Consider the following 13,814-nt stretch of genomic DNA (forward strand, 5'->3'; position numbering starts at 1 on the left):
CTGTAATGTAATGTTGTAAAGTAATGTTGTGATGTAATGTAAAGTAATGTGTGATGTAACGTAATGTTGTACAGTAGTTGTAAAGTGGTAAAGTAATGTGATGTAATGTAAAGTAATGTGTGATGTAATGTAATGTTGTACAGTAGTTGTAAAGTGGTAAAGTAATGTTGTGATGTAATGTAATGTGTGATGCAATGTAATGTTTTACAGTAGTTGTAAAGTGGTAAAGTAATGTTGTGATGTAATGCTGTAATGTAATGTTGTAAAGTAATGTTGTGATGTAATGTAATGTAATGTGGGATGTAATGTGATGTTGTACAGTATTTGTAAAGTGGTAAAGTAATGTTGTGATGTAATGTAAAGTTGTAAAGTAATGTTGTGATGTAATAAAATGTTGTACAGTAGTTGTAAAGTGGTAATGTGATGTAACGCTGTAATGTAATGTTGTAAAGTAATGTTGTGATGTAATGTAAAGTAATGTGTGATGTAACGTAATGTTGTACAGTAGTTGTAAAGTGGTAAAGTAATGTGATGTAATGTAAAGTAATGTGTGATGTAATGTAATGTTGTACAGTAGTTGTAAAGTGGTAAAGTAATGCTGTAATGTAATGTTGTAAAGTAATGTGTGATGTAATGTAATGTTGTACAGTAGTTGTAAAGTGGTAAAGTAATGTTGTGATGTAATGTAAAGTAATGTGTGATGTAATGTAATGTTGTACAGTGGTAAAGTAATGTTGTGATGTAACGTAAAGTAATGTGTGATGCAATGTGATGTTGTACAGTAGTTGTAAAGTGGTAAAGTAATGTTGTGATGTAATGTAAAGTAATGTGTGACGTAATGTAATGTTGTAAAGTGGTAAAGTAATGTGGTGATGTCCTGTTGTAATGTCGCCACCTCCGACGTTTAACCGTACCTGTAGCTTGTACTGTAATGTGAGGATAATGTGTGGCTGTTTCACGCTTCCACATCAGAGGACAGGTAAGGCAAGTACACGAAGTGAAGAACCGCGCGTTTCTCGGCACCTGTGCCTGCTAACGGTGACTTTAGGAGGTGTTTACAGAGGAAAGGTAAGCTAAGCTAACGGCGCTGAACCGCATGTAGTTACAGTGTACGGAGCCAGGGAAGGAAGTACAGCGCCAGAACAACCAACAGAAAGTCCGCCCCCGCGGGGTAGTAGCTGAAGTGTGGAAGGAGTTGGACCGCCTGCCTCGCTAAGCGGGGCTCCGACTCCTTCGCTTCGTCATCCGAACATGGAGGAGGAGGTGGTGGACGCGGTGTGTAACAAGTTAGCCGCGGGGCTCCAGCGTTTCAGGGACGCTGTCATCGCAGCGCTGTGAGGGGCCGCCACACGAGCGGCCATGTTGCCTGCCACAAGTTCCACTCCCTCGCCTCCTTGCTGCCTGAGCGAGCTCCCCACCTTACCCTCCCTCCCTCCCTCGCCGGCCCCCGGCGGAGGGACGCTAGAGCGTGGAGTGAGAGCCGAGGCTGCAGCACCGCGGTACCGCTCTCCACCACACCGCGCCGGCGGAGCAACTCACCAGCACCAGGTACTCGTGGACAAACGCCAACAGCAGCAGCACCGGCAAACGACGTGAAGCGGCGACTGGATCTCGAACCTGCGTTTCTCCAGATACCCTCCTCTGGCTTTCCTCCGCTCTCCGCCCGCCTGTTGAGCCCTGCTAGCCGTCCCGCACCGAGCCGCCGCGCCGTGTGTTGCCTGCTGGTCCCGGTTTGGGATTTTCAGGGGAAAGTCACTCCTCTCCCGCCGTGCCCCCTCCCACGCGGCGCAGCGCCGACCGCGACCCGGCCGTGTCCCCGCGCACTTGGTATCCCCGACAGAATGGGTACCCCACGAAGCCGTGGCGCCGCATGACACCAAACTTTCTTCATTTTTTCTTTACTCAATTATCAGCACGGCTTTACAGATAGCACACAGTGAGCTACAGCGTTTTACAGTGGCAACTGGTCTGCTACGTTGTTTACAAAACTGTGCCGATAGTCTCAAATAATCGAAAAATAATGGCTGTATTTCATTTTTACTTACCTGAACTGGAGAGCCAGCTGAGTGAACGCATGCGCGTTCCCGCGAGGATGTGAGTATCGATAGGTCTTCATGAAGGTACAAAATACACCACGGCCTCCTGTGCCTGACGAAAAATGTTATATTTGAATATCAACTTTTAGGGATATGACTAATTTGATCAGGAGGAGAAAGTACTTTTCTCCTCCTGATCAAATAAAAATGTCGTGAAAGTTCAAATGAAGCTGCCCTGCGTTATAAACACACACACGCGCGCGCGCGCGCGCGCTTACAAAAGACACATGAACTGATTACATATTGGTTTCAAATCAGTAGACTCGAGTATGGACCACTGAAATTGTTGTACATGAACATACACGCTAATTTAGATAACAATGAAATGATAATAAAAAAACAGGAATCAAAAATCAGGAAAAAAAAGAACTTCTGGATGACATTCAACAGGTGAATCCAGGTTAAAGCTATTATCCCTTATGGTTTCTGTTAAATCCAGCTAAGTGGCTGTAATGGAGACAGTTTGCAATTTACAATTTCATTTAGCACATGCTTTTATACAAAGCACCGTACATCTGAGAGCTGATACTGCACATGCAAGGATCTAGTCAGGAGACAACACCACGAGTAAGGATCTAGTCAGGAGACAACACCACGAGTAAGGATCTAGTCAGGAGACAACACCACGAGTAAGGATCTAGTCAGGAGACAACAACACTAGTAAGGATCTAATCAGGAGACAACAACACGAGTAAGGATCTAGTCAGGAGGCAACAACACAAGCAAGGATCTAGTCATGAGACAACAACACGAGTAAGGATCTAGTCAGGAGACAACAACACAAGCAAGGATCTAGTCATGAGACAACAACACGAGTAAGGATCTAGTCAGGAGACAACAACACGAGTAAGGATCTAGTCAGGAGAAAACAACACTAGTAAGGATCTAGTCAGGAGACAACAACACGAGTAAGGATCTAGTCAGGAGACAACAACACGAGTAAGGATCTAGTCAGGAGACAACAACACGAGTAAGGATCTAGTCAGGAGACAACAACACTAGTAAGGATCTAGTCAGGAGACAACAACACTAGTAAGGATCTAGTCAGGAGACAACAACACGAGTAAGGATCTAGTCAGGAGACAGCAACACGACTCAGGTTCTAGTCATGAGACAACAACACTAGTAAGGATGTAGTCAGGAGACAACAACACAACTAAGGATCTAGTCAGGAGACAACAACACGAGTAAGGATCTAGTCACGAGACAACACCACGAGTAAGGATCTAGTCAGGAGACAACAACACGAGTAAGGATCTAGTCAGGAGACAACACCACTAGTAAGGATCTGGTCAGGAGACAACAACACGAGTAAGGATCTAGTCAGGAGACCACAACACGACTAAGGATCTAGTCATGAGACAACAACACGAGTAAGGATCTAGTCAGGAGACAACAACATGAGTGAGGATCTAGTCAGGAGACCACAACACGACTAAGGATCCAGTCAGGAGACAACACCACTAGTAAGGATCTGGTCAGGAGACAACAACACGAGTAAGGATCTAGTCAGGAGACCACAACACGACTAAGGATCTAGTCATGAGACAACACCACTAGTAACGATCTAGTCAGGAGACAACAACACGAGTAAGGATCTAGTCAGGAGACAACACCACTAGTAAGGATCTGGTCAGGAGACAACAACACGAGTAAGGATCTAGTCAGGAGACCACAACACGACTAAGGATCTAGTCATGAGACAACAACACGAGTAAGGATCTAGTCAGGAGACAACAACATGAGTGAGGATCTAGTCAGGAGACCACAACACGACTAAGGATCCAGTCAGGAGACAACAACATGAGTAAGGATCTAGTCAGGAGACAACAACATGACTAAGGATCCAGTCAGGAGACAACAACATGAGTAAGGATCTAGTCAGGAGACAACAACACGACTAAGGATCCAGTCAGGAGACAACAACATGAGTAAGGATCTAGTCAGGAGACAACAACACGAGTAATTCAATTCAATTCAATTTATTGTGATTAATATCAATGTGCAGGCACATGTTAAAAATGAAATAAGGGCTGCAGCTTTGCCAAACAGTGCAAGACAGACATAGACAAACACAGCAAACGCAGAGTAAGATAGACCAAAAGTTAAAAATAAGTTAAAAAAGAGCACGAGTACAAACATATTTACAGACATTCACTGGGTAGCCAGGTTCAGGTGTGCAACAGCTTAGGGAAAGAAGCTGTTTTTGAGCCTGGTAGTGTGGGCTCTGAGGCTCCTGTAGCGCCTCCCTGAGTGCAGGGTGAGATAACAATCCATGGTTGGGGTGGGTGGGATCTCTGCTGATGCTCAGACCCCTTCGAAGGCAGCGTTTGTGATAAAAAGTCTTTTATGGCTGGCAGCTGGGTACCGGTGATATGCTGGGCCGCCTTGACGACCCGCTGCAGAGCTTTCTGGTCTACTGAGGTGCAGCTGCCGTACCACACTGAGATGCAGATGGTCAGGATGCTCTCTATGGTACAGTGGTAGAAGTTGGTGAGAAATTTGGGGGATAGATGGGCACTCCTCAGCCTCCTCAGGAAATGCAGGCGTTGTTGAGCCTTTTTCACAAGGGCCCGGATGTTTGATGTCCAGGAAGGTTCCTCGCTGATGTGGACTCCAAGGAATTTGAATCTGGAGTCCACAATCAGCTCCTTCGTTTTCTGCACATTGAGAACAAGATTGTTGGTAGTGCACCATGATGTGAGGTGCTGAATCTCAGGCCATGAAGCTAAACCTGAGTCCAATAAGACGTATAAGTGCCAACAGACAGTGCACAGAGGTAAAGCATAGAGTCCATAGGAGCAGAATTTTTCCTTCTTTTCATCAGTCCATAAAGTGCAGAGGTGTTCTCTAAAGAGCTGGATCTCTGGTCTTTTCTTAGAGAGGGACTGCCAATCGAGCTGAATTTGGTAACTCGTTCCACCGCCTCGGAGCTACAGAGGAATTTTACAGACGGCTCTTCCAAATCTGAAAGACACTCTACACATAGGTTGCAAATATAATGGAGAATAGACGAGCGGAAAAAAACCCCCAAAACCAAAACATTAATTCTTTTTGTTTCGTGCCCTCTTGTCCTCCCTGTAGCACAAAAGAGCAAGTATTGGGAATTGTTTTTAAATCAATTCATCCATCATGGTACATGCCCACATCACAAGCTGGTGATAGTGTGATGGTAATGGGTGTATTTTTATGGCGTTTATTGAAGTAAGAAGTCAATGCTTAAGTACTACAGGAAATCTCAATGTTACTACAAATCAGGTCAGTCCCCACACGTTTGCACCTGGGAATCAATTTTCAATAGATGAATTCCCCATGCCGAAAGGCTACGTCCTGAGGTGGCCCCACAAATTCATTCATTCATCATCTCAACCGCTTATCCTCACTCAGGGTTGCGGGGATGCTGGAGCCTATCCCAGCAGTCATTGGGCGGCAGGCGGGGAGACACCCTGGACAGGCCGCCAGACCATCATGGGGCCCACACACACACACACCTAGGGACAATTTAGTATGGCTGATCCACCTGACCTACATGTCTTTGGACTGTGGGAGGAAACCGGAGTTCCCGGAGGAAACCCACGTAGACACGGGGAGAACATGCAAACTCCACACAGAGGATGATCTGGGACGGCCCCCAAGGTTGGACTACTCTGGGGCTCGAACCCAGAATCCAGGACCTTCTTGCTGTGAGGCGACCGAGCTAACCACTGCACCACTGTGCCGCGGGCCAGTGATTAAAAAACATAAAAACTCAAAAGAGATAAAATTACCAAAAGGAACAGGATGACACTTCAGACCTAACTTATAAAAAACAGCTAGGCCAGCCCCTCTACCAGAGGGCCCAGGAACATGAAAATATGCAAAACCAGGACGCCTAGCCTCAATCAGGGGAACAGTGTCCCCTGGGGACAGCCATGTCTCAGTAATCATAAACAGTCCAGATTATTAGAAACAACAAAACCATTAACGATAAAAGACTTATCATCAAGAGATCTCACATCCGAGAGGCCAGAATGGTTTGGGTCAAAGCAGAGTTAAAACCAGCGCGAGTACAGCAAATAAGACGTAAATTGTAGATATTTGCTACAGATGTTCGGTTGTTGTTGTTTTTACTATTAGATACGTCGTGTGGGTGAGATGCATGGTGCCTAATAATAGTCTGTATGGGGAAAACCCCCGGTGAAAAGGTCAGTGACAGATGAAGCCAGCGGGGGGAGCCAGTGGGTGGAACAGTACCATGGAGTGTTACCACAGGTGGAAGCAGAGGCTCCGGGAGGGAACTTAAGAGGACACACTCCTCCTCCATATGCACAAGACATGGCATAATCCAGTTCAAAGTAGTGCACCACCTTCATCGGTGCAAAGAGAAATTGGCTAAAATGAACCCAGATTTGGACCCAACGTGTGCCAGGTGCAGACAAGCCACTGCCGGTCTCTTACACATGTTCTGATCCTGCCCGAAGCTAACTCAGTTCTGACGTCCCATCTTTGAGGCCTTGGCCGCTGTTTTACATGTATCACTTGAACCTTGTCGTCTGAGTGCCATCTTTGGGGTCTTTCCAGCTGGTGCACATTTAAATGCTGCTCAGGCAAAGCTGTTGGCCTACACCACTCTATTAGCCAGGAGGTCGATACTGTTCAAATAGAAGGAGGCGTCCCCTCCTGTGTTGGACTGCAGAGGTTATGCAGTCATCGAAATTAGAAAGGATCAGATATACCATGCCATATACCACGAGATATACCATGACATATATCACGACATATACCATGACATATACCATGAGGTATACAATGACATATACCATGAGATATACCATGGCATATACCACGAGATATACCATGACATATATCACGACATATACCATGACATATACCATGAGGTATACAATGACATATACCATGAGATATACCATGGCATATACCATGAGATATACCATGGCATATACCATGAAATATACCATGGCATATACCATGACATATGGAAGCAATGAGCTATACCACGAGATATACCATGACATATACCATGAGATATACCATGGCATATACCATGAGATATACCATGACATACGGAAGCAATGAGCTATACCATGGCATATACCATTATATAATACCACAAGATATACCATGACATATACCACGAGATATACCATGACATATACCATGATATATACCACGAGATATACCATGACATATACCATGCGATATACCATGACATATACCATGGCATATACCATGAGATATACAATGACATATACCATGAAATATACCATGACATACGGAAGCAATGAGCTACACCATGGCATATACCATTATATATACCATGACATATACCATGAGATATACCATGACATATATCACGAGATATACCATGACATATACCATAAGAGGATCTGTATCCAAATTCCACTCGACATGGTAGCCCTTATTAGACTTTGTGGAGGAGTTGGAGCCTGGTTGGTGGCTGAGGCTGATGGGCTTACAATCTCAACCTTCTCTCTTCTATTCTTCTTTTCCCTTTTGCTTATTTATTTTTTTTGTTTGTCTATTTATTTATCTATCGTTTTAGCCAATTTCCCCCTTTTATTTTGTTCATTTAATTTATGGTTGTTACTTGTTTACTTTGTTAGTTTTTGTCATGGATTAATTTAACTCTTGTTGTTTTGGATGGCATGCCAGGCGGGGTGGGAGTGTGTTGGAGGATTTTGTATGGGTCTGTGAAGAGGGTGGGTGGATAGTTAGTCATGATCAGCATCATTGCAAACAAGCTTTAGAGCTGTGTAAACTAGGCCTGCCCGAAAAGCACAAGGATACCCTCAAGCAAATTAAAACTTGTATATTGTTAACCTACACTTTTCGTTTTTCATGGGTAATTCTTTAAAGGCATCTCCAAAAGGGATTCATAGCGTGTAGTTTTTTGATTCATCACTTTCTTGTTTTGAGGACAATGCTACAAATGGCGAGACTAAGAAGTAGGTACTCGTCCCATTCATCATCATCGGCGGTCACACTCGGGGTTGAGTACGACCATCCTCCCTCTGGGTTCCTCTGAGTCTTCAGGTGGGCATAGAGGCCGATCCTGGAGCCGCATAATTGGAGGACGCCTGCGCGTGACAGCTTTTTATGTGGAGGGGCTGATGCACCTGCAGCCACCACACAGTCCATGGCAGCAGGTGAACAGAGTCCAATGGCATGGAGAACCAAGACAATTGGGGACCACACTCTGCTGCAGCCTTCATCCACCTCCACTGCCGTTGTGACCTGGAGACATCTTCCAGTAGTTCCACCATTGAGGTCTTTGTTGGATTGTGCTTCGTCTGTAACCTCCCCCTTGACATGTCCACCTTGGGTGACCCCACCAGGAGCCAAGCTCCAGACGGCATAGCTCTTGGGATCATGGGTACGCGTAAGCTTCTCCACCACGGTAAGGTGGTGATCCAGGGGAAGAACTGTTCCCATTATACAAAACACGTGCACAATGAAACTGAATGAAATCGGAAGTGCTGTTTATCTGAGCATTCATTGTTCAGTGTCACTGAAAAGTAGTCGGTTTCTGTGATAGTGCTTTTATTGATTTTTTTCTTCAGTAGTCACCCAAACAAGAAATCAGGCCTGCTATGTCACATTCACAGACAAATCCCTCGTCGTTACTGGGAGGTTACCATGGAAACAGGCTTCCAACCCACCTCTAGTCATTTCACACTTCCTGATTCTCTCCGGGTTTCAGCATCCACCCCTCCCCCATCCTCCCCTTTTTGCAAGCCTTCTATTTGCAACCCCGTTACCTCCCGCCGCTGCAGCCCCCGACATACAGATCTGTACAGTACCTTCTGTTTCTAGATGGAGGATGAGGTCTCTGAGCAGACAGAGCCGGCAGCTTTGCACGCAGTTTCAACCAGTACATAGTTGTGACTAATACTCTGGTGGAATGAAGATGGGCAATATCTCTTCCTCTTGAGACCAACCTTCTTTTGTGGGGGTTTGCAGATGATAGTATACCTCTGATATTATAATTTATATATTATTTGTTAAATCCCATTTACAATTTCTCAGGACTGCTAAACGGCCACCATTTGAACATACCGTATGATTCAGAATAGAACACAATCAACGAGGAGCAAAATAATGAAGTGGAAAACATTAACGTGGTGAAAAGGAAATAAGGAAGTGGGAAACCTAAACGTGGTGAAAAGGAAATAATGAAGTGGAAAACCTAAACATGGTGAAAAGGAAATAATGAAGTGGGAAACATAAACATGGTGAAAAGGAAATAATGAAGTGGAAAACATAAACATGGTGAAAAGGAAATAATGAAATGGAAAACATAAACATGGTGAAAAGGAAATAATGAAGTGGAAAACCTAAACATGTTGAAAAGGAAATAATGAAGTGGAAAACAAAAACATGGTGAAAAGGAAATAATGAAGTGGAAAACCTAAACATGGTGAAAAGGAAATAATGAAGTGGAAAACCTAAACATGGTGAAAAGGAAATAATGAAGTAGAAAACATAAACATGGTGAAAAGGAAATAATGAAGTAGAAAACATAAACATGGTGAAAAGGAAATAATGAAGTGGAAAACAAACACGGTGAAAAGGAAATAATGAAGTGGAAAACATAAACATGGTGAAAAGGAAATAATGAAATGGAAAACATAAACATGGTGAAAAGGAAATAATGAAGTGGAAAACATAAACGTGGTGAAAAGGAAATAATGAAGTGGAAAACATAAACATGGTGAAAAGGAAATAATGAAATGGAAAACATAAACATGGTGAAAAGGAAATAATGAAGTGGAAAACATAAACATGGTGAAAAGGAAATAATGAAGTGGAAAACATAAACATGGTGAAAAGGAAATAATGAAGTGGGAAACATAAACATGGTGAAAAGGAAATAATGAAATGGAAAACATAAACATGGTGAAAAGGAAATAATGAAGTGGAAAACATAAACATGGTGAAAAGGAAATAATGAAGTGGAAAACAAACATGGTGAAAAGGAAATAATGAAATGGAAAACATAAACATGGTGAAAAGGAAATAATGAAATGGAAAACATAAACATGGTGAAAAGGAAATAATGAAGTGGAAAACATAAACATGGTGAAAAGGAAATAATGAAGTGGGAAACATAAACATGGTGAAAAGGAAATAATGAAATGGAAAACATAAACATGGTGAAAAGGAAATAATGAAGTGGAAAACATAAACATGGTGAAAAGGAAATAATGAAGTGGAAAACAAACATGGTGAAAAGGAAATAATGAAATGGAAAACATAAACATGGTGAAAAGGAAATAATGAAATGGAAAACATAAACATGGTGAAAAGGAAATAATGAAGTGGAAAACCTAAACATGGTGAAAAGGAAATAATGAAGTGGAAAACCTAAACATGGTGAAAAGGAAATAATGAAGTGGAAAACCTAAACATGGTGAAAAGGAAATAATGAAATGGAAAACATAAATATGGTGAAAAGGAAATAATGAAGTGGAAAACAAACATGGTGAAAAGGAAATAATGAAGTGGAAAACAAACATGGTGAAAAGGAAATAATGAAATGGAAAACATAAACATGGTGAAAAGGAAATAATGAAATGGAAAACATAAACATGGTGAAAAGGAAATAATGAAGTGGAAAACATAAACATGGTGAAAAGGAAATAATGAAGTGGGAAACATAAACATGGTGAAAAGGAAATAATGAAATGGAAAACATAAACATGGTGAAAAGGAAATAATGAAGTGGAAAACATAAACATGGTGAAAAGGAAATAATGAAGTGGAAAACAAACATGGTGAAAAGGAAATAATGAAATGGAAAACATAAACATGGTGAAAAGGAAATAATGAAATGGAAAACATAAACATGGTGAAAAGGAAATAATGAAGTGGAAAACCTAAACATGGTGAAAAGGAAATAATGAAGTGGAAAACCTAAACATGGTGAAAAGGAAATAATGAAGTGGAAAACCTAAACATGGTGAAAAGGAAATAATGAAATGGAAAACATAAATATGGTGAAAAGGAAATAATGAAGTGGAAAACCTAAACATGGTGAAAAGGAAATAATGAAGTGGGAAACCTAAACATGGTGAAAAGGAAATAATGAAGTGGAAAACATAAACATGGTGAAAAGGAAATAATGAAGTGGAAAACATAAACATGGTGAAAAGGAAATAATGAAGTGGAAAACATAAACATGGTGAAAAGGAAATAATGAAATGGAAAACATAAACATGGTGAAAAGGAAATAATGAAGTGGAAAACATAAACATGGTGAAAAGGAAATAATGAAATGGAAAACATAAACATGGTGAAAAGGAAATAATGAAGTGGAAAACATAAACATGGTGAAAAGGAAATAATGAAGTGGAAAACATAAACATGGTGAAAAGGAAATAATGAAGTGGAAAACATAAACATGGTGAAAAGGAAATAATGAAGTGGAAAACATAAACATGGTGAAAAGGAAATAATGAAGTGGAAAACAAACATGGTGAAAAGGAAATAATGAAGTAGAAAACATAAACATGGTGAAAAGGAAATAATGAAGTGGAAACATAAACATGGTGAAAAGGAAATAATGAAGTGGAAAACCTAAACATGGTGAAAAGGAAATAATGAAGTGGAAAACCTAAACATGGTGAAAAGGAAATAATGAAGTAGAAAACATAAACATGGTGAAAAGGAAATAATGAAGTGGAAAACATAAACATGGTGAAAAGGAAATAATGAAGTGGAAAACATAAACATGGTGAAAAAGAAATAATGAAGTGGAAAACATAAACATGGTGAAAAGGAAATAATGAAGTGAAAAACATAAACACGGTGAAAAGGAAATAATGAAGTGGAAAACATAAACACGGTGAAAAGGAAATAATGAAGTGGAAAACATAAACATGGTGAAAAGGAAATAATGAAATGGAAAACCTAAACATGGTGAAAAGGAAATAATGAAGTGGAAAACATAAACATGGTGAAAAGGAAATAATGAAGTGGAAAACATAAACATGGTGAAATGGAAATAATGAAATGGAAAACATAAACATGGTGAAAAGGAAATAATGAAGTGGAAAACATAAACATGGTGAAAAGGAAATAATGAAATGGAAAACATAAACATGGTGAAAAGGAAATAATGAAGTGGAAAACATAAACATGGTGAAAAGGAAATAATGAAGTGGAAAACAAACATGGTGAAAAGGAAATAATGAAATGGAAAACATAAACATGGTGAAAAGGAAATAATGAAATGGAAAACATAAACATGGTGAAAAGGAAATAATGAAGTGGAAAACATAAACATGGTGAAAAGGAAATAATGAAGTGGAAAACCTAAACATGGTGAAAAGGAAATAATGAAGTGGAAAACCTAAACATGGTGAAAAGGAAATAATGAAGTGGAAAACATAAACATGGTGAAAAGGAAATAATGAAATGGAAAACATAAACATGGTGAAAAGGAAATAATGAAGTGGAAAACATAAACATGGTGAAAAGGAAATAATGAAGGGGAAAACATAAACATGGTGAAAAGGAAATAATGAAGTGGAAAACATAAACACGGTGAAAAGGAAATAATGAAGTGGAAAACATAAACATGGTGAAAAGGAAATAATGAAATGGAAAACATTAACATGGTGAAAAGGAAATAATGAAGTGGAAAACCTAAACATGGTGAAAAAGAAATAATGAAGTGGAAAACATAAACATGGTGAAAAGGAAATAATGAAGTGGAAAACATAAACATGGTGAAAAGGAAATAATGAAATGGAAAACATTAACATGGTGAAAAGGAAATAATGAAGTGGAAAACCTAAACATGGTGAAAAAGAAATAATGACGTGGAAAACATAAACACGGTGAAAAGGAAATAATGAAGTGGAAAACATAAACATGGTGAAAAGGAAATAATGAAGTGGAAAACATTAACATGAAGTGGAAAACATAAACATGGTGAAAAGTACCGGTGGCCATAGGTTGGCTAAAATGACAATTTTCAAAGGGCAAAAACTTGATTCTATCATCTATTATTCTGTTATCTTTGTCTCATTGTGGAACGTAGAACCAGGCCTGCTCGACGGCGGAGTACAGGATGTTCTCATACAAATATACAAAGTCCAACAGGTCCATGTATCTCTCACATAGCACGCCGTTTCAATGTCATGTCAATATAAATCATTTCTGGTGAATTCATCATCACCTTTAGCCTTCCTTTTGAAGCATAGGAATAAAACAGTGAACATACTGTGCCTTAAAATGTTTTAATTCACAATTTTATACTCTTAACATGCTTGGGTATTATACACCATACCAAGATATTGAACATCAACCCCACTAATGTCCCCTGTTCATCTGGCTGTGCTGCGGATGCAGCAGCTAGTAGTCCTGCACACTTTCACTGTAATCCTGTACTGTCCATACACACACTCAGAATTTTATTTAAAAAAAGTTCCACGGTGAAGACCTTCGTTTGTACCATGGAAGTGCGCTGTTTTGACTCATTTTACCGTTAAAAATAAGCTGCTGACATTCTGGGTAGATGTTTCTTTTTTTCCTTTTTCTTTTTTTTTTACTGAGGATTTGCTGAGGATTATTGCTGCATTTCAAAGAAGATATTGCCCTTATTATCTTAGCATAACTTTAAAACTACCCCAGGACACACACACACACACACACACACACACACACACACACACACACACACACACACACACA

Source organism: Lampris incognitus, chromosome 15, assembly GCF_029633865.1.
Source record: "Lampris incognitus isolate fLamInc1 chromosome 15, fLamInc1.hap2, whole genome shotgun sequence".
In the NCBI taxonomy this organism is placed as follows: domain Eukaryota; kingdom Metazoa; phylum Chordata; class Actinopteri; order Lampriformes; family Lampridae; genus Lampris; species Lampris incognitus.